Here is a 6,000-nt window from a genome sequence, read left to right as displayed (position 1 = left end):
TCGCAAAATCTGTATATGGCTGTCCTCTATCGATTATATGGCTTGGAAAAAGTTCTTGGTCCAAATAAATTAGACTCGGTACACCATTCTACCCTTGTAGTATATACTGATAACTACAACGAATCATGCTATTTCACAGTTTCACTACATTTGGATACCGATTATTTTAAGATCCATAAAGAAAGTAGGTTCCATAGAAGAAATTATTATTTTTTTTTTTTATTTGGAACTCGAGATGAAACTTTGGTATATAAGAGGCTGGTTAAATAATCAAAACTACAGGCTGCACTGAGAAATCTATAGAACCAGATGAATAAAGAAAAGAGGAACTATGACGGGAAATTGGAATAGTTGCTTTGAAAGAGAGAAGTATATATTATAGAAAGAGGGAATATAAAATATGCAACAAAGAGTTCGAACAAAAATCCAAAAATGAGAGAGAAAATAAAAAAAATTTAAAAATGACATATAATACTTCTCATTTCGATTTTTCATTGACAACCGTTCTATGAAAAATTTTGTTGAATACAAAGCCACCCTCAAGGAATTTCTGTAATGTTCGAATGAAATGTTTTCATGTAGAGGATTCTAAGGGAGATTATGAAAGACCGGTGTTTCGAGATACTCTTCCTTTAAAGTATATATCCCTTGTAGAAAAGGAACTCCTATAGATGAAGACAAGCAAGAGCACAAGTGATCCTCCATACCACAACGCTCCTACGCCACTGAAGGCCGATAAATTTGCTTTCGTTTTGCTGATTTCCACATTCAAACGTTGTTCAAAAAACTCATAGAAAAAAATTTACCCACGCTTTTAGTAGTTTTCGATTTCAATAAAATACGACTGCGTGTCTTTGTGTGTTAAGCATAGTTCCGGGGTGCGGCGTCGGTCAGTGCGCCTGAATGCTGCACACTGCACTCTATCGCGGCATCATCATGCCACCTCAACGGCAACGCTGCGCCCTCAATTCAATCAACCTCAACCGAGCGCGGCCGACATTTATCCGCCGGCCGAGCTTAAGGGATGATCCCTTGCTGTGTTGCGTGGCAGCTATTATTATTTGTTGTTTCAAACACGTGACAACCAGCGTTGCTTTCGTGGCCATAAACTTGCTTAGCATAATGCCGTTAGTGTAATGTGGTGGCAGGCAGCCAGGGTACGGGAAGAAATCCTCCCACGGGACTCAATTTATGCGCAGTTTTCGAAGAATATCGCTTGATTATAACCAGCCAACGCACGGACGGCGCAATGGTTGACGTTTGTTGGGTGTTGGTTGTCGGTTGATGGTTCGATATGCTCATCCACTTGGTTGTTTGTTTGTGCGCTTGGTGGTTTGTTTGTTGTGGATGATGGTGGCCGCCGGAGTGGTTGCCACTGCTGTGCCTCACACGCTGACTTCGTGCTTAGCTATTGTAATTGTTGGTGTTGTTGGATGTTTGCCGTTGTTGTTGCATTGCAATATCATTACAACATATTTTACCACTCAACATTCGCTAATGTAGAAATTTGTTCTGGTGTTTTATGTTTTTTTTTCTCCATTTCCATGTGCTTGCCGCGCTTCCTGTTATTCCTGGCCGTTTGTTTGCCTCCTTGCCGCATCCTTGTTTACCATTGCGCCATTGTGCCCTTTGAAATTTGAGCGTCGTTAGCGGAAAGCATCGCATATCTCGGATATCTCGGCGCCTGCCTTCGTGAAGCACATCAATTAAGCTGACAGCATTTCACTCGCTTTTATTCGGCACCGTTGTGTCGGCGTGGCAACCACTGCAGCCGATCGGCTGTGCCGGCAATGTGTGTACTTGTGCTTGATTGCGTAAGTCAAGCGTGGTTGGGTGTCGGTGGGTGTGTTTGCAATGCATCCTTTGAGATTTCTAATTAAATAAATTTGATAGCGTTTATAATGTGCGCTTAAGTCGAAAGTTTTATGGTTGCATTTGTTGTGCTGACAACATGGATGTATGCTTTGTTGTTGTGATTAAGCTTATGCTCATAGCGAGACAGGTTGTAAGCTTTATATTGGTAGAGTCTAATGACTGTCTTGTATACTGATTGTAGGAAAGGTGGTGTTAAGGGTTTCATTTCCCTTTGGAAATTCGATGGAAAGCTGGACAGGTTTCTAGTTCAGAAACCAAGCATTGAGCTTTTGTTTTGAAGTCTAGCAGCCGCTGCTTAAGCTTTTGAAATCCGATTAACAATTGCTTAGAGATAAATATTTTCATAATTAACTGATTAAGGACGGTAAATATGCTTGAGTGTTTTATTCATAATTGGTTAGAATTTAGAATAAAAGTGGATCTAAATCACGAACGGTGAAGATGGCATAATTTCATGCCTCGGTCTGGACGACCGGCGACATCTTCAACTGATGAAAATATTAAAACAATGAAAGTATGGTACTTCAAAATCGTTAGGCAAGTGTTAGACTGATGGCAAGTCCGTTCGAAAGATTTTGGTGGATATTTTGGGTATGAAACGCGTTCTGGGTCGACTCGTGCCGATAAAGGTGTTTGCCAAAATTCAATGAAGGAGCTGAAGACCATCCCAAAAACTGCTTATGAAAAGGGTTTTGAGAACTGGAAAAGAAAATTAAATAACTCTTTGGAAGGGGCGTAACGTCAGATAGTATTTGACGAAAGAAGATGTATTTTTACCCAGGGTCTTTCTATTATATTGTGTTAAGTATTGCTAACAGTAATAAAATTTTCATTTCTTGGAAAATTTACAATATTTTGCAATGGAATAACTGCCAAACCCAATTTTTTCGACTTTGATGCGATACCAAAGGATAACTACCTAAAATTTAGAATGTCATTCCATTTGTTTAAATTTTGGAAATTAATTTATTTGTTTATTATAGTTTAGTTATAGTAGCGATTCGGTATTATTGCCAATATTTTGATTTTTATTCTTTTTTAACACTAAAAATAATCTTCAGAGTTAACAAGGATCACCCTTTCGCGGTAAATGGGAAGCTTTTTGAGAGCCTTGAGAGCTTTTGGAATATTGCAGTTGATGGATTCAACGATTAATTAAAATTTGGAGTTGCTATTTAGTGGACTTACCCTAATGCATTAATACATAGAGACTAGAAGTAGAAGTCGATTTGTTGTTGTGGATTGCAGTTGATTTTAGGAAGGTGAGTATTCCGCTCACAACGGAGTGCAACGATCTACGGATCTATGAACCTCGCGTGCGCTTAGCAGGCGTTGGTCGACGACTAGTTCCTGTGCGATTGCGAGGTTCTTCTGGTTTAGAATAGCACGTTAGAGATCTACTCAACTGCTTGGTCTTAGCAAAATATATCTAACAACAACCGGAGTTCATATTTGACACTGTCCAATAGGCATTCATTCCGTAAAGCTGAACATTCAGTCGTACGCAAAGTGCCAAAGTTGTATGGAATAAGGTGAGGCGGAAACAGCCATACACGTTTTTTTCCATTGTCCAGCCTTTGCAAGTTTGAGACTGAAACATCTCAGCAGTCATAAGGGGTATTCCAAGAAGAGTCGATTTTACCAAGGTCGTGTGATATAACACCGTTAGACTTTTTTCTGCGGTCATATGTAAAGTCTGAAGTCTATGCGGCCATCCCGCTTCGACTCAGTCCTTGGAGCAAAAAGTCACGCTAGTTACTAGTCGAACTGCTCGAACAAGTCATTGAAAATTGAACTCAACGGATGGGCCATCTAAGATATAGACGTGGACAACATTTGAAAGAGATAATCTTCAAAAAATAAATACCAAAGAATATTCTCTCGAATGAGAATAAAAATTCCCCATTAAATTTGAATGTTTTGTGTTTTTTCTTTAAACCTCGAAATAGATCACCCTTTACCTTCGGTGAACCAGCAGGCATAGCCGTAACTCAACAAATTTGCCATCGCCTTAAAGCGCTTTCTCAAATTATTACTGTCTTTATGACCAATTATTATAGAAGTTAGAGGTATCACAACGGATCGACGTTAAACATAAGCTGTCCAATGGAGACCGGCTTTTTACGGCTTTTTTACTGTTTGATACCAATTTTGGGAGTAAAAAAGTTCAAGATAGCTCCAATTGGTGGGGTTCTTTCCGAAACTTAAGTTTTCTGAAACAAAGTAACAAACAGAATCTTGTGGCCGTTTGCTCTATGCCTGGTTAGCAGTCAACTGTCAGCTGGTTTACTTAGTCAAGACTACTTCTTTCGGTAAAGAACCAGCCAACGGGATTAAGTCTTTAAAAACTTGATTTTGATGTCAGCGAAAAGTGAAATTTAGGTTAACTTAAAATTTAAACCCTTTATCTAACTAAAAAGCAATTTGTCGAATAGACTCTCGAATGCTTACTTAAGTGTTAATAACCCAATTCCTGCAACACAAATTCCGTAAAACCGAAAATACGAACAGTTTTACGATCCCACCCAAAACGGCTATAAAACTGAAGAAACATATGAAGAATTTTGTAACAAAAGTTTTGTGAAAGAATTTTATGGAAGAAATTGTTGCACCACAACAACATTTTTGCTTTTATGACGCAATTTAAAATCAATAAAATCGGTGGCATACAAACGGCATAAGAATATGATACAGTGGAGGTAGAACAAATATATTATATGCTATATATGTATATATTTAATTGTTGGACTGGCATTAAACTCTTTCTGCTACCTTAAATTTATTGTAGATGCAACATGCAAACGTCAAATATGTTAATTATAACGGCAACGAAGCGTAACGTGAATAATATTAGCTGAATGAGTGCTATCTGGGGTATTTGTGGCATGCAGCATGTGGCATGTGGCATATGGCTATCTCTACTGCCTAACAGCAAGGTATTCCATTCCATCGCTCGAAATGAACTGTACATTAAAAGCCTCTAAAAAGCGTCCACGAAGTGGGTATGCAAATTAGCGACGCGACGCGCCGCGCGGCAGCATGTGACAGTTAGAGTAGATGCGCTATCTGATGTGCTTTACTTGTGCTGGCTTGTGGCATGCAGCATGTGCCATGTGGCATGATAATCAAACTTTTATTTATGCAATTCAATTCCATGCAACATTGAATGATTTTGCGCGCATGATTGAACGCCATGACTTTGTTGCAAGCGCTGATAGCTTGTGGCACCGCCAACATTTGTAGTGAACCAAAACGAAGCAACCACCGCTGGCCACACCCAAAATAGAAATTTAAATATTGTCTTTGTAGCGAAGAAGAGTGCTTAAGATTTGGAGCATTTGCTTGTGTATTTAAGTGCACGTGTACTTGCCACACAGCCGTAAACACACTACAATAAAATAAAGTATTATTTAAAAGAAAATATTTGCTTCAGCCATCACTTGCCTGTGCATACTATACACCCCACCGCATCGGCTAACTGGTCGTTATTTACTCATTATTGCCACCTTATTTCTTCTGGCGTCCCTTAGCGTTTCGCTCACTTGGCCGCGTCGGAGTGAGTTGCTCGCTTTCTTGGAACAATTCAAATAACCATAAAATAACATTACGGCAGGTGATCGATATTTCTGGAACTTGCGTAGTTTTCCCCAAAAATTTCATGTAACTCTATGCTGATTTTGCCTCGGTGTAGCACACTTCCCCCATTGGTCCCTTTGCATATTTATTTTGAGTGGCATGCGAGTGACAGTCGCGCCGATGTGTTGAGTGAGTCTTTTGCCTTTTAGTGGCCGTCTATTGGGCTTGTCTGTGTTGAAAATGAAGCTATGGAAAATTAAGCATTTCAGAAGCAATTAATTTAGGTAGTTTCTTTCATGAAAGACAGTGAGTGGCAAATGTGAAAGAGAGGTCCACGAAACCAGGTATTTTCAGTAGTTTTTCTAGCTTAGAAATTTCAGATATGAATGTAAGTACGTATATATGTATATTGGAGAAAAAGCCTTCTCTCGCGAAATCGTAAAACAACTCTAGTTTCAGGCTAGCAGTCCACTTTCGGTCTCTCAAGCAGAAGTGGCATCGAAGCAGCAGTGTATGTATCGAAGTACAGCCTTCTTCAGTCAGGTGAAA

The sequence above is a fragment of the Bactrocera dorsalis genome, chromosome 1 (genome assembly GCF_023373825.1).
Source record: "Bactrocera dorsalis isolate Fly_Bdor chromosome 1, ASM2337382v1, whole genome shotgun sequence".
In the NCBI taxonomy this organism is placed as follows: domain Eukaryota; kingdom Metazoa; phylum Arthropoda; class Insecta; order Diptera; family Tephritidae; genus Bactrocera; species Bactrocera dorsalis.
The sequence above is the reverse complement of the archived record's forward strand: the minus strand, read 5'-3'. Positions refer to the sequence as shown.